General features: G+C 40.5%; 1 protein-coding gene across 7 annotated transcripts in view; it reads left to right on the top strand.

The window, feature by feature from the left end:
• The window catches only part of tiam1a (TIAM Rac1 associated GEF 1a), a 74,079-nt gene that overhangs the window by 7,973 nt on the left and 41,164 nt on the right, over positions 1-24,942 (top strand). For 4 of the 7 annotated variants that reach the window (XM_077242663.1, XM_077242667.1, XM_077242668.1 and 1 more), the window contains exon 1: positions 14,995-15,247. The exons of 2 other annotated variants lie outside the window; for them this stretch is intronic. The gene's annotated coding sequence lies outside the window, so the exon portion shown is untranslated. Of the gene's footprint in view, positions 1-14,994; positions 15,248-24,942 lie in introns of those variants that run through there. One more of the 7 variants, XM_077242666.1, reaches the window with a different exon arrangement.

Consider the following 24,942-nt stretch of genomic DNA (forward strand, 5'->3'; position numbering starts at 1 on the left):
GGGAAGGATTAATCTTTTTTTTTTTCTTTCCTTTGGGACAGGACATCAGTCTGGGTGGAATTCTTACCTTCTGATGTTTTAATCCCCCCGTTTCTCTCCATCTCTCCCTTCTTATGCCCCTTTTCTGCTATCCTCATCAAAATGATGGTTAAGCATCTCTTCAACACTTAGAAGTTTTGATGGGATTGCAGCTGCCCTGTATTATGTGGGTTTTGGTGCCTGTGAGAGTGTTTATCTGTGTTTGTTATTAGTACAGATGTTCTCAATTTACAGCTCTCGCGTACATTATTTAATGAGAATGTATCTTGCGCTTGTGTGAAAGTGTACTATTCAGAATATATATAGATGATCATTTAATTTTGTATTATTATATTTTTTATGACGCATTTTAATTCTGCTTGCATCTTGTTTGCTTACTCATTTCAAAATCAGTTCAATTTTTTTTAATTTAAAAGGCATTCATAATTTAAATATGTGCTTGAGTGAGTATTTCACACACATTTCATCCAGTTAGCCGATGTAACGAGACAAGCAGAACTATAGGAGAGAAATTAGAGACAGATCACATCCTTTCTGCCTGACCTGTAAAGAAGAGATTCACATTAAGGAATGAAAGAGAGAGAGAGAGTGAGGACAGCTGAGAAAGAGGAAGTGAGAGAGATGCCAGGGGCGGATGCTCCAGCGCTGCCGCATCACTTTTGATTTGCATGCTCTATATCTCTGAGCACTTGTATATGTGTTTTGTGTTGTACGGCATGAAACTAGAGCAGAGCTATTGTTCCAGTAACAATGATGAAAGACGATGAGAAAGATGCTTGGATAAATGTACAATCTTGGCTTGACTCTCAGATAGATTCTACTTAAAGGGATAGTTCACCCAAAAATGAAATTTGTTTTATCATTTACTCAACCTCATGTTGTTCCAAACCTGTATGAATTAATTTCTTCTGTTGAACACAAAAGAAAATATTTTGAAGAACGCCTGTAACCAAAGAGTTGATGGTCCCCATTGACTTCCATAGTATGGAAAAAAGAAATACTATGGAAAGTCAATGGGGTCCATCAACTGTTTGGTTACTTCTATTCTTCAAAATATCTTCTTTTGTGTTCAGCAGAAGAAAGAATTTCAAACAAGTTTGGAACAATTGAGGATGAGTAAATTATAAAAGAATTTTCATTTTCAGGTGAACTATCCATTTAAGTTGCAAGTCCTCTATTTGAATAGGCTTATTTAAAAAAAGAAATCGGATAAACCTGCATGAGAAAAACATACAAAAGGATCTGTATAGCTAGGGGTTGTGGGTTTAAAATGTATTCTGTAAGTTTATGTACTACTACTAGCTATAATTAAAATATACACAGAAGTTAGCTAAATCTGAAAAAAAAATTGAATGAAAAAAATTGTAAAGAGGCTTGAAATGTCTTTATTCATTTCTTAAAACATTAAATGTTCAGTTTTATGGTTTGGTATTGACTTAGAGTTAATTATTATAAAAAGCTTTTTGTTTAATTTAAGAAAAGTAGACGTCAGTGTGAAGTTATCATTTGGCACTGTGATGCACTGTCCAGAGCACTCTTCATGTTAATGTAGAGTATCCTCCGTCTGGCCCCCGGTGTCACACTGAGCTTTTGTCAGTGGAAGATCCAGTCTAGTCTCAAATACTTTTTATTATCACTTCTAATTGCAGAATTTATATTGCATTGCAGGTCCAGATATGTGGCTATTATTACAATATTAATCCTGACCTCAGACCCTTATCTCTACTGTTACAGTTCACATGTGTTTTCAGTTTGGGGATATTTTGTGGCCAACAAGAAATGCCATTCTGAAGATCTTTACATTTACAGTGTTGATTCAGCATTAATGAAACACATTGCTGAATTTACATATTCATACATTTGCGTATTGATTCAGATTAGCTTTATTCACAGGTTGGTCAGATTTTGGTCTGATATGTTACTGTTAAAAAGTTTATGGTGGAAGATTTATTTTAATATTTTTAAAAGAAGTCTCTTATGCTCACCAAGACTACATTTATTTGATCAGAAATATGGTAAAACAGCAATATTGTGAAATATTTTTATACTTACAAATAACTGTTTTCTTTTGTAATATGTTTTAAAATCGAATTTATTCCTGTGATGACAAAGGTGATTTTTTTTAACTGGATCATAAGCCATAAAGTAGTGAACATTTAGTATTTTTACGATCTAAGAAAAGTCTATAAAACGTCTCAGGTTACGACTGTAACCTATGTTCCCTGAGAACAGGGAACGAGACAATACGTCAACGACGTTATGGGGAACGCCTCAGGCGTGACAGGTGTCTGAAATCACTATCAAATCACGTCAATCATATTGACCGGCGACAGCCCGTGAATCATTAGCGTGAATGATTAACGTGCGACCTGGAAGTATAAAGGGGCGCCTTGCACACATGACAAATCACCTTATCGTCTGAAGGGACTGTACGGTAGGCAAGCCCCGAGGCATGGCAGGGAGACGTATTGTCTCGTTCCCTGTTCTCAGGGAACATAGGTTACAGTCGTAACCTGAGACGTTCCCTTTATAACAATACGTCAACAATACGTCAACGACGTTATGGGGAACGATATACCAACTCCGCCATGCTAAGGGGAGTGCATGCCAAGTGGCAGTGACAACTGTCAGAACCAGCAACTTCAAATGAAACGCTAGAACCACTCACCCTCAGGTCACACTGGGCTGTCAGTGACAGCATTCCCTACGGTCATAGCCCAAGCTACAGCCTCACAGAAAAACCTTCACAAATATGGTTAAATAAAAGGTCTACCTGGGCCGGCTCTGGGCCTGGGACCACAGCTTCCAATTAGAAGGGGTCCCTTCTAGGGAATGTGGCTAGGGAACCCGAAGGAACCCCAGCCAGTCACTATTCAGGGGAACGTACTCACCCCGAAATGCCACCAGGACGGCCTGACCTGGCGTCAGTACATAGACACTTAGTCTGGCCAAATCCTGTCTGTCTGAAGACAGAGCCTCTGGACAACAAAGCCTTAAGAAAGGCATCCAACCCGAGGGACTGCGAAGCTGGCAGTGAACCACTCGGCCCGGATCTCAGAGACGGGATATCCCGGAGAGTATGACAGGGCATAGTGCTTTCCGACCCTTGCTAGCGAGGGGAGTTCCTCTACTCGATCCACGGATCAACCCAGTGTCTGTGTTTCAAAACACTGAGGAGGCCTGTGAAGGCCTAAGGGCTGATCTAACTGGGAGGCCTCACGAGAGGCCTACGACCGTCTGACCAGACTCAGGAAGCCGCATGCTCATAGAGACCCTCGGTGAGGGGAGCACAAGGTCTGCCTGGTAGGCAAACCAGGCTGTAGGCAGAAAAGGTTCCGGGAGGGAACCAATAGCAGAGAATGAACACTTTAGTGAGCCAGGGCGCAAGCTCGCCTTCAGCAGCTGCCTATTAAGGCTAGCTGAAACTGATAGCAAGAGACCACTAGCTTCATAATCCCAGCACCACTAGGGAACGTTACAGGGAGGCCCGGAGAGGCCTACTAGCTGATAGCCAACGTAAGTGAGAATTCACCTTCAGGGAGGCACGTGAGGCCTACTACCTGATAACCACAGTATGTGGGGTGCTCACCTTCGGGGAGGCCCAGAGAGGCCTACTACCTGATAACCACAGTATGTGGGGTGCTCACCTTCAGAGAGGCCAAGAGAGGCCTACTACCTGATAACCACAGTACGTGGGAACTCACCTTCAGGGAGGCCCGGTGAGGCCTGCTACCCTACAACCACAGTATGTGGGGAGCTCACCTTCAGGGAGGCCTGGAGAGGCCTACTACCTGGTAACCACAAACTGTGGGAACTCACCTTCAGGGAGGCCTGGTGAGGCCTACTACCTGACCGTTCTCATTCAAGGAGGTCTGGAGGAGCCTACTACCTGATAATCACAGTATGTGGGAACTCACCTTCAGGGAGGCCTGGTGAGGCCTACTACCTTTGACAGCCAAAATATTTGGGAGCCCACATCCTAGGGAGGCCCAGAGCGGCCTACTACCTGACAGCCACAATATTTGGAAGCTCACATTCAGGGAGGCCCAGAGAGGCCTACTACCTGATAGCCAACGTAAGTGGGAATTCGCCTTCAGGGCGGCCGGGTGAGGCCTACTACCTGATAACCATCTTAAGTGGGAATTAACCTTCAGGGAGGCCTGAGTGGCCTACTACCTGATAACCACTGGTAGCTTTGAGCCCTGAGTCCGGGTGATAGTATAAGGTGGCCTGCTAAGGCCAGCCAGCTGGGGACTCGCCTATCAGGGAGGCCTGGTCGGGCCTAATAGCTAATAGCAAGTCATATTCTGCCATAAAGTACACTGTTGGGAACCATACTACACAAGCATAATTTACTAATGGGCTTCCAGTAGCGCTATAAGGTATGTCCCACAATGTTGGGACTCACCTCCGAGGAGGCCTGTTTAAGGCCTACTACCCATCAGTGAGTCAACTGCCCGAACCACCAAGGCCAACCACGTAAAGTGAGCTGGCCTACAGTGCCCTCTAGGGGGCTGTCCAATCAAGGAGGCCTGCTGAGGCCTACTACCTAATGGCCTTCGTTGGCAGAAAAACTGTTTACACAGCGCCTACAGCATCCTGGTGCCTAATCACATTGCCCATGGCAGTGTACTCAGCAAGAAAGCTAGCACCCTTAAAACAAGGGGAGTACAACATACGCCACTCTGCCTCAACGGAGGCCCCAGTTAGTCAGGGGCCTACCATCTATGCATGGGCGTCAGCTCAGGGCAATGCTCTGGCTTCAGGGGAGCGTACTTCGACCAAAGAAGAAGTGAAGCTTACTTCATACTCGACCCGAGCCATAGTGGTGCGAGGTAGGATAAAACAGAACTGGGAGTGAAGTGCTCAGACCTACCTGTATCACAGGGGAATACTCACACCTCACCCTGAGGTTACCAGGGTGCGGGCCTGCCAGCGGCTCTAGGGGTGACAGAAATGTATCTGTGCCCAACCTAGGGGAGTGGGGCTTGAATGAAAGCCAACCACCTACAACCTAGCGCTCGAGCAGTAGCTCAGCGAGGTGAGTGAAGCCTAAACTGGCGGCCTAAATCCGTAGGCCAGTTCTGCACGGCAGGGTCGGGCAGGAAACCCAGTCTTCTTCGTGAAGCGAAAGATGGCCTAACCCTGCTCAGTAAAGACATATATACCACGGAGGCCTATTTGAGGCCTACCATGTCCTTATAAACCATCCTCTGCACCACGCGGCATTACTCTAGTCACCCCAGAATGCAGAGAAGGGGGCGGGCCTTGGCCAAACGACTCCCATGGGAGGAGGCTGTTCATACAGGGATGCTAGAAACCTACATTCACAAAGTGAAGGGTCAGAGGAAGAAATGCTAAAATTTTTAGCAGAGCGCCTCCATTATCCCTGGCACAGCCTAGGCCAGCTACAGAGGCGGCCCTGGTGAGGGCCAGCCTGGAAGCATAGATCTATCTGAGGGCTCGGAGGAGCCACAGCCTTACTAAAGAATATAGTCTGTATTATTCCATACAAAGGGCTGCAGAATCGCTCAGCCTAATGAAAACCCAAACAGAGCTCAAGGGGCGACATACTCAGGAAGAAGTCAAACGGACCCGTGGGCCGGACATAAGATCTATCCGAAGCTCTAGCGTCAGTCAGCCCTCTAAGTAAAACAATTTTAAGAGAGAGACCAACCACTCTACCCTGAGGTGGCTAGCAGCCCGAAGGCTAACACATTTACCTTTCTGGCCACCTAACGGGGAACTTCAGGGCCCTGATAATCCAATAAAGTTCTCTTACCTTATTACCTTGACATGACCCCATGACTTTATACAGGGAACGAGGTCTGTAAAGAGAAATATGTTATTTTTTTTTAAACACAAAAAATACTCTTTGAAAAGACCAGCAGCTCACCTGCGGCGTGCAAAGTGAAGACTTGCCAGATAGTTCTTTACAAACCTGGGATCCGCCACTTTACATGCCTGAAAGGGGCATTTCCACTAACCAAGCATAGGTGGGCCATTGGAACATAGTTCTTATCATAGGCCCATCCCCAGGCCTGATGTTATGAACGCCTGGGGGTCAGAAGAAAGAGGGCAGATTTCGTGACCCTCCGGGGAGGTTCTCCATTACCGACGCTGTGTGCGTTTGCGCTGGATAACCTCCCTCAAATCTCTTCTGTTGCGGGAGTCACGCCTTCTCTGCGACCTGCTCCTCAAGGGAGGGGGCGCACGAGAGGCGACACTGGCTCGCTGGCCCTGCCTACGGTCCTCAGACCGTGAAGGGCCAGGCCCTCCCGCTTGCCGGGGTACGGACGCGGATCTCAGCGGTATACAAGTTTTAAATGCTGCTGAGCGCGCCTTCGCCTCCCTGAACTTCCCCACCACCGCCTCTACGGAGGTGCCGAAGAGTTCGGAAGGCGAAACCGGCAAATCGAGGAGAAAGCCTTTTTCTTTCTCCCTGATGTCGGCTAGATTTAACCACAGATGCCTCTCCGTGGCCACCATCGCCGCCATCGACCGTCCGATCGCGGCAGCGGTTTGCTTGGTAGCCCGGAGAGCCAGATCTGTGGTGCGGCGCAGCTCAGCGACCGCCTCAGGGGACATCCCTGCCCCCTGGTCGAGATCCCCCAGCAGGTCGGCCTGGTACGCCTGTAACACTGCCATGGTGTGCAGTGCAGCACCGGCCTGACCTGCTGCCGTGTATGCTCTGCCATTCAAACGAGCCGTTGTTTTCAGCGGTTTGGATGGCAGGGTTGGAGCTTTCAGTGTCGCTGCCCGCCCAGACACGAGATAGTTCGCGAACGTCTCGTCAATGGGCGGCATTGACACGTACCCATACTCTCCGATCCCCTCCACATCAGCGAAACTGGCCCGCTGATGTCAGTGAATACGGGCAGAGTATGGGCTCTTCCATGCCCTCTCGATCTCCGTATGGAGATCAGGAAGAAATAGAAGTCTCACCTGAGCTGGTGGTGTATGGCCGGGGAGAAACCGATCGTCGAGCCTACCGCGAGCAATCTCTCCTCTAGCGCGCTGCCAAGGCAGCTGCAGCCTGTTGGCAGCGTGCTCCATCACATCCACCAGCTCTGCATACACGGGGCAGGATGGCTGAGGAGGTTCAGGATCTACCTGATCATAAACCTCCTCAGCCATCTCCTGCGCGTCCTGAAGAGCATCAACTGCAGGTACAATCGGTGAGTAACCTTCCCCATCGACCTGCAGTTCGCCCTCGTCAGCCGTCGAATCATCTGAGAGGTTAACAGCCCTCTCGAGACGATCGACAAGCTCCATCTGGGAGCCCCATGATGTAAGTCGCCGATCGGCCTCAGCACGAGCGGGACCCGCACCACGAGGTCCAGACGCCGGACCCCCTTCACTCGAGAAGAGGGCCAGACGAGAGCGGAGCGTTTTAAGGGAAAAACGCTCGCAGTTCGCACAGAGGGTTCCCTCGAGAACCTCCCGTGCGTGCTCTTCACCCAAGCAAAAAACGCACAGCTCGTGTGTGTCGGCCGGTGTCAGAAACCTCGGACACGGGTCGGCACACTTACGAAAACAATCTGCCTTAGCTGTGCGTTTCATCTTTCTCTTACCTCGTAACTTGAATAGCGTTTTCAAACAAACAGTCCCTGAAGACGATGAGATGATTTGTCATGTGTGCAAGGCACCCCTTTATACTTCCAGGTCGCACGTTAATCAGTCACGCTAATGATTCACGGGCTGTCGCCGGTCAATATGATTGACGTGATTTGATAGTGATTTCAGACACCTGTCACGCCTGAGGCGTTCCCCATAACGTCGTTGACGTATTGTTGAGTTCCCTTCGAAAGGGAACAGCACCCAATATACTGTTAATATGAGATCATTTTTTCATATTGATTACTCACAGGTGTTATACATGTATTTTAAATTGCACATTGCATTGTGTGGTGTTTTAGGGTTGAAGGAAATGTCCGTAAACTTAACGGAAGAGTACTGGTAATTTTCTGCCAGGACATTATCCATTTTTCTACAGATATTTTTCTTACTGTGTACAGAACCTCATATTACAGAATATTCTGTATACAATTCCAATAATCCATCATCAGCCTGTAAGCTGTTAGTATCCAAAATACAAGACTCCTACATGAAGCAGACAGTGAGCGTATACACAACGTTTCCCTCATTAACAGACATCACATTGAAGACCTCAATCAAAGTCAACCCGGCCCTGTTCCTCTCCCTCATATTCATTTTAATTAGATTTGCATATTTCAATTTTAGAACATAAATTGCTCCATAATGTTGTTTGGTCAAGTCCCACAAGCCCACCTTGGCATGCGTGTTCTCAGAATTCATTTTTTCTTAACCCCAGTTGGCCAGACCTCTCTATTTCTGCATCACTAGAACGTTTGACTCGATTTGGAGCCTGGTCTTGTGTCCCAGGGGCTTTGATGTAAATTGGAGAGAATCTCAGCACTTGGACACTCCGTCTGGGCATCCAGCCTAATGAGTGGGGCCCGGGTCACCAACTCACCTCTCTTTGCCTTTTTTCTCTCTTTCTCCCTGCCCTTCTTCTCCATTATCCACCTCACTGTCTCTTCTCTCCCTGAATTTCATTTTTCATCCTCCACAGCCTTTCCGTTTTTCGTCTTCCTCATCTCAACACACATTCCATCCATCGCTTTGTTCATTGTCACACTCATCCCATTCATAATGCATCTCCCAGAGAAGCAAGACCTATGAAACCAGTGGTTTCCTGCCCTCAATAGACTTGGCCCACATTTTCAGCTTACTGTCAGATGTAATAATGTAGCAGCGTTCTTGCATTAGCTTGTCTTGTTAGAAGATGCCCATCAGCTTTACTAAGCTTAACTGAGGTTTGTGTAATTCATGAGGAACCACTCTGTGTATAAAGCTGCATCTAATATGCTGTTACATGAGGGAATGTAGTTTAAGAATATTATTCTTGCATCTTCTCTAAAACACCTTTACATAATCATAGAAATTTGTAGTTTGACAATACGATTCTGAAATATTATTACTGTAACAATTTTCTCACTTGGAGATTTTCCATTTTCCGTCTTGCTTTGCTGTTGCCAGATTTCGACAGAACTTTTGTATTCAGCGAGGATGAATTAAATCAAAAGTGACAGTAAAAATGCTGTTATTTTGAACATTCTATTCTTAATAATAGTTTTCACAAAACTGTTTCAACATTCATACTAATAATAAATGTTTATTGAGCAAAAAATCAGCATATTAGAATGATTTCTGAAGGCTCATGTGACACTGAAGACTGGAGTAATGATGAAAATTCAGCTTTAAATCACAGGAATAAATTGGGGGGAAAAAAATAATTTTCTTTTTTTGCCCACTGAAAATTAGTGGAATATTTTTGTGATTAATTTATTGACTGAACAACATATTGAATGTTTTTTTGGGTAGCACTTTACAATAAGGTTAATTAGTTAACATTAGTTCATGTAATCTTAGTTAATATTAGTTTCAACATTTACTAATACATTATTCAAATCAAAGGTTGTATTTGTAACATTAGTTAATGCACTGTTAACTTACATTAACTAACAATGAGCAATACATTTGTTACAGTATTTATTAATCTTTGTTAATGTAAGTTAATAAAAAACAGCTGTTTATTGTTTGTTCATGTTAACAAATGCAACCTTTGATTTTAATAATGTATTAGTAAATGTTGAAACTAATATTAACTAAGATTAATAAACGCTGTAGACGATATTGTTCATTCTTAGTTCATGTTAACTGAGGTAGTTAACTAATGAACCTTAATGTAAAGTGTTACCGTTTTTTGTCAATTTTTTATGTATTTTTTATTATTATTATTTAATTTTAAAAGGAGTATCTTATGCTCGACAAGGCAAATTTCATCTTGTATTATGAATAGCAGTTTTAAGTTGAATAATTGTATGTTTTTCCAGTGGTTAAATGGTCCTGTTGGATTTTAAACCTAACAGAATGGCAATTTACATGCGTCAGAGAGGGTTTGTTTGTGCCAAAAAAAAAAAACATTTATGGGTAAGATAACAAGTCTTTATTCCTCTCTCTCTCTCTCTCTCTCTCTCTCTCTCTCTCTCTGTTCTTATATCATAAATCATTTTTCTTGATGTTCTGAGTGCCCCATAACACAAACATCTGCTAGACTTTGTTACCACACACAGAGATAATTTTTATCAGTTGATAAGTCTCATCCTGGGACATCACGCTCTGTCTTTTATCACAGAAAGAAGCGTCCATTTGCGTTTGTATATTTTTCCTTATTCTTACTATCTAACAGATGCCAAAAATTGATTTACTTTTTTCACTGGTCACTTTAAGTAAGATACTTACAGGCCTATGTTATGTAATATAATAGTGTCATACCCATAAATAAAGACGGGGAAATGCCAAATGGCCAATTGTTCCTGTCATGTTTAATGTTCTCTGGAATGATAAACTCTTTTTAATAAGTTTTTCCTGTTTTTAGAACTCATGCTGTGATTCAGACTCCCTTGTAGCCGCTCTGTGGCTGTGGTCGCAGGTGTTGTTGAGGGGATTTATTCATTTGTTTATCCGGGTGGCCTCTGTAGCCACGGGCTGACCGTGCCAACCTTGCTGCGGGCTGAGCAAGGGGATTGAGTTTATCTCACAAATGACGGTGTACTCTACCTTTTTGTGCAGTGTGTTATTGTGTGTTACCTATGTTATTGTAAAGAGGACACTGACAGGTTTGGAGGGTCTGTGAGAAGTTTAATTTAGAGACTTTGTATGCAGGTTCATTGAGTTTGTTGATTTGTATTTGTGTTTAGTGCTTACGAAAGTATATATGTCCTATATTTAAGTGTGACCTCACTTCCACGCTGTGGAGTCTGTTAGAGATAAGAAAGCTGATAATGTCAGCAGGTGTGTGGCTTACCGGAAAGATAGGCCTGGGATGGGTGAGTGAGGAACTAGATGTAGAATTAGATCCCGATATGGACACACAAATCTCAAACGTTTGTGTTACATTGTGCAGCATGGACCATATGGGTCCAAAATGCAAATATATATACTGTGCTATATATATATATATATATATATATATATATATATATATATATATATATATATATCCATCCATCCATCCATCCATCCATCCCTCCAGAAAACAGTTATTTAAAATTTTTCGGTGCGTCTCAAAGGTGACGTTCATTATCACTCACGCCACCGGCCTCACGCCGTTCTCTCACGTCTCGTCCTGCTCGCAACAAGAAGCTTCTTTTCTTTCTGGTTGTGAATTCTGATTAAAACCATCTGAAGGGAAGCCTCAGCTTACGTCTGTGAAACACAATGAGGTTTGTTATTTTCATCGGGTGGTTCTTTGCCTCCATGTCATGCATTCAAATTATGTATTGCACACCTAGCCGTAAATAATGCTATAAAGGTTGCTTATTTGCTGCACAACTGTACAGCTGTACATCACCATAGAGTTGCAGCTCGAATTAATATTCTATGCCAATCAGAAGCATTACGTCAGTGAAAGTGAAAAGGGGACAAAGAGGTGGGATGCTCTTCTCTCATTCCATCTTTCACTTCACCGTTTTTCTCTTTAACTCTCTCAATCTCTCTCTGTCATCTTTAACTGATTCTTATTGTTGTTTCTCTATCCCCTCAGCCACCTGCTCCCTGTTCCAGTCTCTTTTATCAGAGTTTGAGTCAGTGAAGATGAGAGAATGGCAGTCTTGCCTGCTCTATTGTCTGTGACGTTCTTATAGAAGCTTCTTTTCTTTCTGGTGGTGAATTCTGATTAAAACCATCTGACGGGAAGCCTCAGCCTACCTGTCTGTTATAACACAATGAGATGTGTTATCAGGTACAAGTCTTGCATTGGAAATCTAGAGAACATCCAGCACACTTTAGTAGTACATTCCATATGTAATGTCATATGGGGGGGGGGGGGGGGGGACATAAAAAAAAGACATAAAAAAAAAATGTTTTTTTATGTCTTTTTTAAATTTTAAGTCTCTTATGCTCACCAAGGCTAAATTTATTTGATAAAAAAAGTAACATTGTGAAATATTATAATTATAATCCTTCAGAAATCATATAAATATGCTGATTTGCTGCTCAAGAAATATTTCTTATTAATATCAATGTCGAAAACAGTTGTCCTGCTTAATATTTTTGTGATACATTTTGCTAAATAAAATCGTGATTTTTTTTAATGAATAGAAAGATAAAAAGAAAAGCATTTATTTGAAATAGAAATAACTGTATAAATGTCTTTACTGTCATTTAAAATGATTAATTTCTTAAAAAAATATCTTTTATATTGAGCATAGCATATGTTGTTTCTTGATCAAGAATAACTTTGTACTCGCAGGAAGTTATGATAACACTTACGAATGTGTATTTGAGAAGGTTTATTTTAGGTATGTGTATTTGAGAAGGTTTATTTTAGGTATGTGTATTTGAAAATCTGACTGACAATGTGCTAGACACTGGAGAACGGAATACAGGTGGAGCAGCTTACACCTCGACTTGTTATTCTGTGTACTTGTCTAAACACGCTCACGGCTTTTCAAATCATTCTAGAATGGCAGTCGGCCAATCAGCAATGACTGATATTTAGCCAATGGGTTAGCAGAACTCTACACACATAGATACGGTAGTCGGTATGGAAGAACTTACGTTTGTGGGTAAATCATCACCAAACGTAAATCCTAGATGCAATCGTCATTGTGATTCCTTGGAGCCTGTTAGATGTGTGAATGTCACCAACAGCCACCAACAGGAGAGAAGGTGTGTCGGCTTAATTCTGAGAAGTTGTTTAGTTGGTAATAGCAGTGCGGGACAGCATCTATTTCTCCACGCCCTTCTTCGTGCACAGACATGTTCGGCTCTCACGGTCGGTGAAGTATTGAACCAGTTCTAAGATGCATTTCAGGAGAATGCACCTTAAAGCCATCAGGTGCTGTGCGATGAAGTATGTCCCTTTAAAATCGCTTAAAATTTAAATATATTGTAATGCCCATCCTATTTTCAAAAAATGGGGACTGAAGGGTTCAAGCTTCAAAAGGGATGACGGTCTTCTGAAGCCATACGATAGCTTTGTGTAAGGAACAAGCTGAGTCTGTTCCTCAATTTGGTTCTCAAACCATTGACTCAATTATCCAGTCGAGAGGGAAAGTGAATAATGACTCAGTACATTTCATAAAGGGATCATTCAGTCTGGTTTAGTGAACTGATTCAAAATTACAAAGAAAAGATCCGTCCCTAAAGAATGATTAGTTCACTAATCAGAAATGATTCCTTCTCATTAGCTAGTGCAGATATTAACACTTTCAGTGAATAGCAATTTTTGGTCTAACTTCAGGCCACCCTCATCCTAAGCCTGACCCAGAGACACTTTACCAGAGTGACAACCAGTCTAATGCTTCTGTTTTTCACTGATTGCTTGTCTCTAAGCCTGTGACTGTGTGTGTATGCATATCTGCTTGTGATTGTGCATGTCTATGTAAGCATTTGTGTAAATCGATATCTAAACTTTTTTGTCCCCTTGTCCAGGCTGAGGATAATCTGATCATTAGTGTCCTAATATCCAACTCTCTCTGTATTGTGGCAAAACAGCATGAAGGGGTTAGTTCTGTGGAATGCACATGCATACATACTCCTATGGGTTCTCTTCAGTAGGTTTGTAAGCACTAGTTACTCATTGACCACCATTTACAGTGGGTTCTCTGAAATAATAATACTAGTTCTTTATGCAGTGGCGGCTCTCAGCAGCTTGCCGTGGGTTAAATCCCTGATCTCCACAACTAGGATCAGTGTTGAGTTTCCCACGGCCCCCTCTCCCACTGATATACTAGCCAGAGGTGAATATGGCCCGCAGCATTGCACAATATCTCTGTTTTCAGCCATAAATCCAGAGGAAAAACAAGCAATGTTCTCTCTATAGGCCTGTAGGTCTGATATGTAATGTGTTATGGACTTTGGTCAGGCTAGACACCATATTCAATTTTACACAAATGGGGTTGTGAGGGAGAAGTACAGTTTGTTCAATAGATTGCATTGTTGTATATCTTGGTGTTGATAGTTCAATCAATGCAACATTGAAAGTACATACATATTTTCTAAAATCTGACAAAAAGCATGGGTTGTAAATTAGACATGACATGGAAATATTTTATTGTGATGTTTTTTTTGTTTTTTGTTTTTTACATACGACTTTCCAAAAGCATAAATACACACAAGTTTAACTTGTGTAAAGCAGTAAAACTTTTTTATTAAAACTTTTTAAACTATAATTTGTTTTAACTATAACCTTACTTAATTATGTGTTGCAATGAAAAAATATTAGAAAAAACGTTTGACTTACTTTATTTTATTATTCTTAAATTTTTTCTAACATAATATCACAACATAATGTTTGTTTTGGTTTGTTTTCAGTGTTTGTCTTTAAAATTGTATTTTATTTTATATTTTATTCACATACAACCACAACATAATGCATGTATATATGTATATGTATGTGTGTATATATATATATATATATATAAAATTATTGTATTATTTCATTTTATTTTACTCACATAATACCACGACATGATGCATGTATATAGTGTATTTTAATTAATTTGTATTACTGTACTAAACTTTTTTTTAAATATTAATTGCATTCCAATAAAATAAATAGTTTATATATATATTTTTTTTACTTTATAGTAAAATAATTAGAATGTGTCACACGCATATTATGCGTGTTTTTGCTTGTGTGGGACTTGTGTACACAAGCGTGTTATCTTAGGGTCTCACAGGCAAGCAATTTAAAAGGAAACGGGTTGTCTCAAAGCTTAGGGGCAAAGACCCAGTCTGCGTGCTGGCAGATACTGTTGATCCAGAGGAGGTGAAATGAGAAAGAGAAAGAGAGAAAGAGGGGGAGGTGAGAAGGAGAGGGGGAGGAGAAGCAAATGGAGGAAAGGGGAGGGTTGAGCAAAAGAGTGAGAAAGAAAGCGAGAGAGAGAGTTCACACACACCTCTTTCTGCGCTCTCAGTGGACAGACTCATCCTCACATGGTTGGATTGAGTGTGTTGTGGAGTTCTAATAGATGAGAAACACAGAGACACGCAGGATTACGTCCAGTACTTAGAGGAGGCATTACCAGTATGAATTGAGCTAGGAGACATTCAAATTGCTGATTTAAGGATACTTTACTGAGTAACAAAAACGGACCTAGGATTTACCTGTGAGGTATGCCACACTAACAACTGTATTTCCATGCTGTTTACTGTCTTTCAGAGATGTCTTTGCAATTGGACATTAGTGTCTGTCTGTTGGACTGTCTCTGTGTCCCATGTGCCTGTGCTCGAGTGGACGGCTGACAGTGATAAATGCCACACTGCTAGGTTAATAAGGTTTACTAGCCATAGAGGCTTTGAAATTCTGTCTTATGTGCCTTTGTTGGACAATCAATAAGCTGTGTGTTTAAGTGTATGTGGGGTTTGCTTTGAGAGGTCTCTAAAACAAATGGTTCTGTGGTTGTAAAACCCTTCATCCAGACAGAAATGTTTGGAAGCCAAGGAGGAGGATCCGTCGGTGTATATTCTCTCTCACACATGCTGCCTTTGTGTGTGCGTGTGAATTTTCTCACTGGACGGAGTAAATCTATAGTTTTCGCTCTATTTTTGCTGTTCTGTCACAAATTGACTTTAGTATTAACATTTTTTTGTAAGCAGAAAGCTCGAGTGACAGTATGCTTTAGTTCTGAATGTATTGTACAGATCTGTCAATATACTCAGATATTTTGTGTGTAAAAAGTCACTCTGAAATGTTTTACAGCCTTGTTCTGTTCTGCTGTGTTACCTTATGGATAATATGCCTCATTTAAAAGTTTTACAGTAAAACACAAGAACAGCTCCAGGATAGTTCAGTGTGTGTTTCTGTGTAGGAATGTGTTTGTGTGTGTGGTCTACAGTTCTGTGGAATTTGATTCATTGTGATGAGATGACTGAAAAAGCAGCTGAGCTGAGATTCTGATGAAAGATAGAAGAGAAAACACTTAAAATACAGCAACGTGAAATAAAAACAAGAGAAAAGATAATATATAGAAACCTTAAATGAGTTTGAGAAAGGTATAGAGACCATCAGACCTGAAAAAAAGACATTAGACCACTAACATTTATACTGGGTTGTCTGGGCTCATGGGGTAGCTGTTGCAGGTCTCAGCTGTTTGTAGCAAGACAGAGATGGCACACGGGGTGCCAGATTCCTCCCGAGGTCTCCTAGTGGTCTCATGTCTTTATGAATGAATTAACTGCGCTGTGGAGGAACTCAGACGGGCCAAACAAAGACTCCTTCATACTTCACTCTAGGTGTAAACATAGCAAACAATGAACCACACTCTTCCTACACCACCATATAACTGGCCTCCCCCTCAGAAACAGGCTGGACAGAGACTACCTGTCTCCTTTAAGAGCTCATATCTGGACTTTATCATGTGCATCTGTCTTGCTCCTGTCATATGCTGTTTAATCTATGGATTATTAGACTCAATAAACTCACTTTAAAACGGGCTGCTATGCTTTCACACAGTCAGATTGATTTCCAAGCGCAGTAGCTTTGTGGTTTAGGTCAATAAGTAGCAGACAAGATTGTTCTTCAAATACTGAGCATATAAATCAAGACCCTGAAATGTAAAAGCAGTACATTAACATGTAAAATACGGGAGATTCTTTTGGAATTGCAGACCTTGGGTAGTTGCTGGTTATTCAAGTGAAATGGGGCATGTGTGTTCAATCATGAGTGTGTGTCAGTATGCCTGTGCTTGTATTTTACACACTTTATAGTCTGATAATATGCTATATTTGTATAGAAGTGTGTTTGTGTGTATATATGAAGGCTAAATAAGGCAATCATGTTGTTTTGCTTTGCTCTGTAAGTGTGTTAAGTGGAACTAAGTAACAGAATGGCTTCTCTGACCCTCAGGGCATTTCTTCCTTTTTCTACCCCACTGGAGCAGAGGGCATCAGGGTGAAATGTGGGGGGTAGAGAAGCTGAATGTGTGTGTGGGGGGGAGGAAATATGGCTTAAATGGGTCACAGCACCACCACAGCATGTTTAAAGTACATTAACACAAAGCTAATGAAAGAGATGAGGAAATAAAGAATGAAAGGCAAGGTTTTGTGTTTATGTGTTTGAACAAGAGATATAAGCTACCACTTAAAGGTTTGGGATCAGAAAGAGTGTATTGCCATCACAGGAATTAATTACATTTTAAAATATATTAAAATAGAAACCAGTAATTTTGACTGTAATAATATTTCACAATATTACTGTTTTTATTGTATTTTTGATCAACATCGACTAAGTTTTATTCTGTTACTGTTTCTGTATTCTGGTCTTTTATTGGTGTGATAGTTTTAGATAAACAAAATAGTGACAGGTAAGAAAAGTTAAATAAATTTGAATTGCAAAATATTCTTGTACAGACAATAAATGAACTTGTGAGTATGGAGATCAGAGCAGTGACTGGTTTCTAAAGCACCTGCATTTGAATGTTCTATAGGTTAGAAAGTTGTTTGGAGAGTTTTTCAAAGGTATTTATATCTTATGTACTTCTAAACTCAGATACTAAATAGTTTCATGCTGTTTTTTCAAGCAGCGATAAAACACGCACAGTCATTGATTTCACTGACAGAATACTCACCGACAGAAAACCCAATGAAAGAAAAATGACATGAAACAAAAACAATGCATAAAAACCTTATGGATTATCTGCGACGTTGTCGCCTCTGTAAACCCATCAGGAACATTCTGTGTTGTATGAGGTATTATAATCCTCATGTTAGATGTGTATGTGCGAGACCTGACAGATAGTCCCCATTGTCTCCTGCTAATGTGTGTTTCTTAATGCAGCGTGTCCCCCATTCATTCAGCATGTCCTCCTCTTTCAATATTAGCACTTGACAGTGGTTGTTTAAGCGTAGACCCCCAGGAGGAGATGAGGAGGGGGTAGTGGGGAATTTTTTTTTTGTTCTGTGTGTGTGTGTATTCGTGTGGGGTTTAAATATATATATTAAAACATTTATGGTATTACCATCTTTCCTCTAACGCCACAGTGTCAGACCTTTCCCCTTTAACCTCTATTAAAGGCAGGAGAGTTTTCCTAAGTACTGTACTTTTGTTTATAAGAACATGCCTACAGTAAGGGTGTGTGTGAGAATGTCTTTCGGACATTCAAATGTCATGTTCATTCGTAATGGATGTAATACAACAGGCATCTTTTCTTTTTTAAATCCTGTAGAACCAGAAAAATTACATTTCTAACCTGAAGGCAGAAAGACACACGCACACTGGACTATTTCAGAAGTCCTTTTCCATGAGGAAGTGATTACTGCAAAGCCAAAACTCAAACAAAGTGGTGGTGCACATGTGAATATGAAGTATGCGCATGTGTGTATTTAAACACTAGTAAGGTCATCTGTGTGTGAGAGGGGGCGCAGAAAGTTAACAATAGACTGTAACATCTAGATCGATCAATCGTTAAATTTTTTTAGCCTCACCATTTGTCAAGTAAAATCCACAACCATTTTACCATTTAAATGTACCTGTCACTACAAAAGCCTTGATCTGACACATTTCGGATCACTTTAATCTTTGAAGATCTTCAGACCACAAGCCTGTTGAGACAGGCCACACAGCTGCAGGCAAACCACAGATTACTTGCTCATTCACTTAACGACTTTAACGAGGCGATTGACAAGAATAATGTTGAAGGAAGAGTGATAGGGAGAGTAGCAAAGCGAGAGAGGGGGTTGTTGGGGATTAACCACGTGAACCTTTCCATTCTGCTAAATTTGTGTGAATCTGAGTCTCAAAGAAAAGAGATACTCGGTCCTTAAAGGCATCGGTCACTTACCCTGATGTTGTTCCAAACCTGTATGACTTACTTTCTTCTGCAGAGCACAAAAGAAGATATTTTGAAAAATGTTTTTGGACAAATGATGAAAGTAAATGGGGTCCAAAACTTTAATTAACTTTATTGTATGGACAAAAAAAAAAAAACATGTTTTTTCTAATATCTAAGTAAGTTTAATTGTACATTATTTATAGTACTATGTTTTTAAAAGATTGTTACTTATTGTTTTCAACTGTCTTAAATTGTTGTCTTAAATCATATTGAAGCTTTATTGATAATGTTTTTTTTTTATTATTATTTAAAAAAAAAAATCATTTCTCACTCTGAGCTTTTGTATGGCTTCAGAAGACCACTTTTATGATACCTTTTTGAGCTTGACAGCCTCAATCTGTCTTAACTTTCACTGTATTAAAAAGAATACCTGGTATTATTTTCAAAAATTCACATTTGTGTTCCATGTAAATGATAACAACATTTTTAGGTGAACTACCCCTATAATGCTACTTGATCCAACTTGTTCCTCTATCTGTTACTAACATCCTTTCAGTCGAATCACAAAAGAGACTCCTCTTCAGCACGGGTCATCGGGGGAGAAAAGATTGGCTCTCTCAATATCCTCTACTGACCTGGAAAAGATCTGATCTCGGGCTGAAAGGGCCGACTGCTGTTGCATGCTGGTCTATTTTACTCTCTAAATTAGCTTTTTTTTAAGTAGAGACTTGAGTGTCTTCATTCTTGCCTTGTGGCGTGCGGCTGCAGGTTTTGTTGAGCTCCTTCCGCTTCTTTGGCACAGAGGAGAGGTTGTGTGGATAAAAGCAGCCTCTTGCTTTCAACAAAAACTTTTTCTGTGGTTCCAGCACCATGCAGCATAAATGCACAGGCTGTGAAGCTTCAACATGGTTTTTACATACAGCAGGGTCAGAGGATTGTAGTTATATAAAGTCACACAAACTTGGTGCCTGGGGGTACCATGGTCCTATTTTAAAAACATTGGACTCTTTTTAGTGAATTCACATTTTCTTTTTGTAAGCTTGCTGTTGAAAGACCTCCAGGCAGGGTAACATTAAAAATATCACAGATGTAATCTCGGAATCCTGGCTTTTGTATTTATATTTAACTACACTAGAACTAATCTGTGGTATTCAGTGCTATAGTTCTGATTTATCAGATGGGAATTGTTCATTTTATTTTTAAAGTAGACATTTTCTACTGTATTTGTTTTTCCCTATGCGGTTCACTTATAATGTTAGTCAAGGTTGTTGGCCAAAAGGCAAGTTGCAGTTATTTCTATAGCAGTATGCTATATGCTAAAGTGCTGTAAAAAAAAAATATTTTGTACAGCACGTTCGCAAACATTTGTTTTTCGTCACCTGCGGGGTACCTCAAGGCTCTGTTCTGGGCCTTTTTTGTTTTCTTTATATATGTTGCTTTGAGAGCATATGTTGTTTAGAAACATAACAGTGCATACCATTGTTATGTAAACAATACTTAGCTGATGTATTAATGTTTTTTTTACTTTATTTTTTATTTTTATTTTCTCACCCTAAGCTTTTGTATGGATTCAGAAGACCACTTTTATAGGTTTTTGCTGTATTATTATTATTTTTTTCATATTTATCAGATGGGAGTTGTTAATTTGTTTTCTTTATATGTGTTCGTTTGAGGGCATCTGTTGTTTAGAAATAACATTGCATACTATTGTTGTAAACAATACCTCGCTCCTAAACAATCTCCTAAACTCCTAGCTCCTAAACAATCTTGCTCTTGCTCTTGCAAAAAAAAAAAAAAAAATCTTACCATCTCTGTTTGACTGCCTTTAAATCATGTGCTCATATATAGGCGTGACATCAAAACTAAAGCAATATCTACATTTTGTAGATTAGTTTCCACAAATGGTTTTGTTGACTGGGAAGGGAACTTTGAGTTTTTAAACGTTACATACAGATGTCCTTTTGATGTATATGAAATGCTTAACTACTAATGCTAATCTTGAATTGCATGATTTTTGGCAGAATGAGCAGAATTCTCATTAGCAGTCTGGTAAAGTGTGTTCACTGCTGACGCACTTTGATGAGACACCTTCTGTGGGACATAACAGCTTGCTGAGGGGGAGAAAGAGAGAACTACAGTGTATATGGTTGGGTATGTGAGTGTGAGTCTTTTTTGGCCATGCACTGCCCGTATGTGTGTGAGATGGAGGTGGTTTTTAAAAGACAGGTTGGTCAGCAGTAATTCTCACTCACTAAATAGTGTCTGGCACTGATGTAGTAATGGGGTATTGATTTGTAGTGGATTGGCCGATGGCATATGTGTTCTTTAGAAACTGCTCTATATCTCTCTGGTAAAGGCTGAGTGTCACTAGCACACACACGCACGATGAAGAGATAAGATTCATTGCCTTCCCACCGTAAAAATATCATCCAGCACTGAGGTAAATCTAGTGATGCTTCACCCATAACCACAAACCAGAGGTTCATAGAGGGTATGAACACTTCTTGTAGTTCCACTTCTTGTAAAGGTCAAATAAGAGAATGGTGCAATGTTGAAAAATAAACCTTTTTTTCCATATATTGCAGTATTTTTTTTCCGTTATTTTATCTCAAAATTATTTTTATTTCTATTGTTGCAATGAACAATTATTTAAATTTTTACTTGATTTTATGTTTTATTTGATCTCTTTTTACAAATGTAAACTTATGTTTTTTTCAATTAACCAATATTTTATTTGATCTCATTACAAACTTGTTCTTATTTTTATTGTGTTGCATTGAACCAATATTTTATTTTATTTTATTAGCTTTTTTATTTTATCCCTCATTACAAAATCTTATTTATCCTCGTTGTTTTTATTTTGTTTTGTTTTGTCAGATCTCTCTTGACTTTATCCAGCATTAGCCTGAAATTAGCCTTAAAATTAAAGAGATACATGAAACGTTCATAAATGAAATAAATTAATATTCTGAAAGCTATTCTTCTCAAGACCTTTCTGTCTGTCTTTGCTTTTGTATCTTTTCTGTCTCTCTGTTGTTTGCGTGTGACATTCCTGCCCTTTCAGGGCCCAAGTCTTTCAACTCCCTACCCTTTTTTTTCTCTTCTTTCGTTTCTTAAAGGAGCACATTGTTGGCGAGGTTCTGCTTGTTGACGCAGGTGCAAAAAAGAAGCAAAAGAATAAGAGAGTCAAAGAATGAGAGAATGACGGAATCCCGGCATTCAGGATTACCCCTCCTTCTCAAATGAAGTCTCTTAGGCATTAAAAGATGGCTTGAGGCCACAACACACTCATTTCCTCTCTCTCTAGACCTGTCAGGGCTTGTAGATTGTTCTCATCAGCTGTAGAAGTTTCTGTCCGTTGGTCTCAGGTGTGCTGAGGAAGGGCTGTAGCACCGGTGTGTCTTTTGGTGCCTCCTCCACCCCTTTTCCTTTCCATTGGGGCTTCCTGCCAGATGAGAAGAGCCTTGGGCTCCGAGCCAAAGCCTAATCCTACCTCTCATTCACTGTCAGCAGCAGGAATCCCAGTGCGTGTGCTCATTCTGGATGCGTGAACTGTCAGCATTAGTGGCCATTCTCTCTACAAAACTCAACCTAAGCTGGCCATGTGTGCGTTGAAGCTTAGTTCAGCCTGAGATTGCCACAGTGCTGTGGACCAGACATAAGAAAAACTGTGCACTTCAGAGTCTTTTCACTCTGAAATATGACTTTGGTGTCTTGGACTTGCGGTCAGTGAATGGCTTGGCATGTTGTACTGTGGTGCTCATACGGAAAACGTAGGTTTGAATCTGGCCCACAACATCCCTCACGATTGTCTCTATAATAAAACGCATTGAAGACAAGCACTTTTTTTTGTCACTCAGTCTCCATCTCAGATCCATTTAGTTGTTTGTTGTCCAAAAAAAAGAAGAAGAAAAAATATTTTTACAAACCAAAAGATCCATTTGGATGTGGTTTGAAATCTGATTAAAACGGCAATTTTTATATATGGCAATGAATTAATATAACAATAACTTTAATTTAATTGGATTATTTTATTTATTTTATATATTTTTTGAACGATCAGATCTCAAGTTGTAGTTTTTTTGGTCAATCAGGACATGACGTGTATGTAACATCACACATAAGTGTCTACAGCTGTTTCTGAATCCACTATTTTCACTCCCTCTTTCCTTCAAATACTGATTGCCTTGCACAGCACACATGGAAATGCCTTCGATGTTTATGTTGCCTCATGAATACTTGCAGTGTAAAGGTCAGATTAGGCGAACAAATTTTAAATTGGGTGCTGTTTCCAGGATGACCTCAACACAAGTTTTTAAAGTTGTCTCTTTCTTTTTTGTTATTTTAAGAAAAGAGCAGCATCCAGACATATTCATCCGCATTCATCCTTTTGTCTCTTGCCCTCCCCATTTCTCCCTCTCTCCCTCTTTTCCCCCAGACTGGCACTCTTTGTTCAAGCGTGTCATTGGAAGTGTGTAAATCGTGAGCCCCTCAGCCAAACATTTTCCCCTCTGATCAGTGAGAGGACCCATCTGCAGTCCTCCTCCTCCTCCTCCTCTTCTCTTCCTGCATGTCATCACTCCATTTTCCCCAGACAGAGGACACAAATTAGCCCCATTTACACTCCATTTCCCCCAACTTCACTGCCTCTAACCTGATAATGACCGGTGCATCTAGATGAATTAGGAGGATGGCGACGAATTGTGTGTGGGTGTGTAACATAAGGATAGACATGGGTCTCTGCAATGATGATGAATCTGATGAACACACACCTGAAAAAAATAAAGCAATAAGCTATGAGAGGCCTTGCGTTACAGTGATTTCACCACGGATAAGAGGTGGTCTTAAGTTTGATGTGAAGTATAGAGGTAAAATCACTGTAACACATGGTCGCAAGGGCTTATTGCTTTGTATGAAATTACATCAATAGCAAAATGATTATAAAAACACATGTTCCCCTGATAGTTATATTTATTATTACTGTTAAAATAATATAGAATGTGTTGTCACAGGTGTGTTTATTTGCATATTGCAATGCCTTTAAATGTGGCTCATCCAATCAGAATTTAGTGAATAATTCATTATTTTCCCATGTATATTTCCCTTAAATAACAGACGGTAACCAAATATAATACAATACAAATAAAATAAAAGAGATGTAAAATGGTTGTCATTAATCACGGCATTTTTGCTTGAATGCTTTACTAATTCACTATCAACACAACTACAGATTGGAATTGTGGATGAAATGTTATAAAAGAGGAGAATAGAATAATAAAATGTTTGTCAGGAATATCTCCAAGTTTTGCACGTGTCTTTTTTTTCACAAAGGAACTATCAACAAAAGCACGGATCAGAGTGATGAACGTGACTTCAGACATTGAGAGAAAGCGTTTTTGGTCCCCTGCAGTCTAGATGTGCTCCCCACAGCCAGGCACAGTTGGCTTTATTGGCGTGATTATGGAACAACAGATTTCGTCTGCCCCTTCGAGAGGTTTAAATGGGTCGCATGAGAGCAGCAGACGAGATATGCTAAGCTCTGTGTTGGAGATGAGAAAGCCTTTGAGGAGCATACAGTATGGCCATTGCACTGCTTAGAGGGGTTCGTTTGAGACATGTTAGGCTCTCGACAGGACTAGTCCTGATCCAACTTCATCCTCAGGTCAGCAGCCTTCTGAAAGAGAAAGATTTGAATGGTCCCCCTGAGGATTTTGAGAACAAAATCAAACACAAATCTACTATTACTTGATGTCAACCTGTGGTTGTAGATTACTGTATGCATGGCATGATGGGATTAGAGTGTAACTTCAAGCTTTGTTCGATCCCTGAATCATTTTTTCATACAGACTTTGACGTCAAACACCAAAATACACATGACATTTTTGCACATCTCTCCGATGTGTTAAAGACTGCCATAAGTTATAGTGTGAAATCACTCTTAATTTTGGCTTCTTAATTTATCAAACAGATAACCATGGGATGTCACCCTGGTGTATTATCAATCTCTCCTTTTTGTTCTTTCGTCATCACTCTATCA

The sequence above is a fragment of the Siphateles boraxobius genome, unplaced genomic scaffold (genome assembly GCF_051911475.1).
Source record: "Siphateles boraxobius isolate OS27281-9 unplaced genomic scaffold, OSU_SipBor_1 25, whole genome shotgun sequence".
Lineage (NCBI taxonomy): Eukaryota > Metazoa > Chordata > Actinopteri > Cypriniformes > Leuciscidae > Siphateles > Siphateles boraxobius.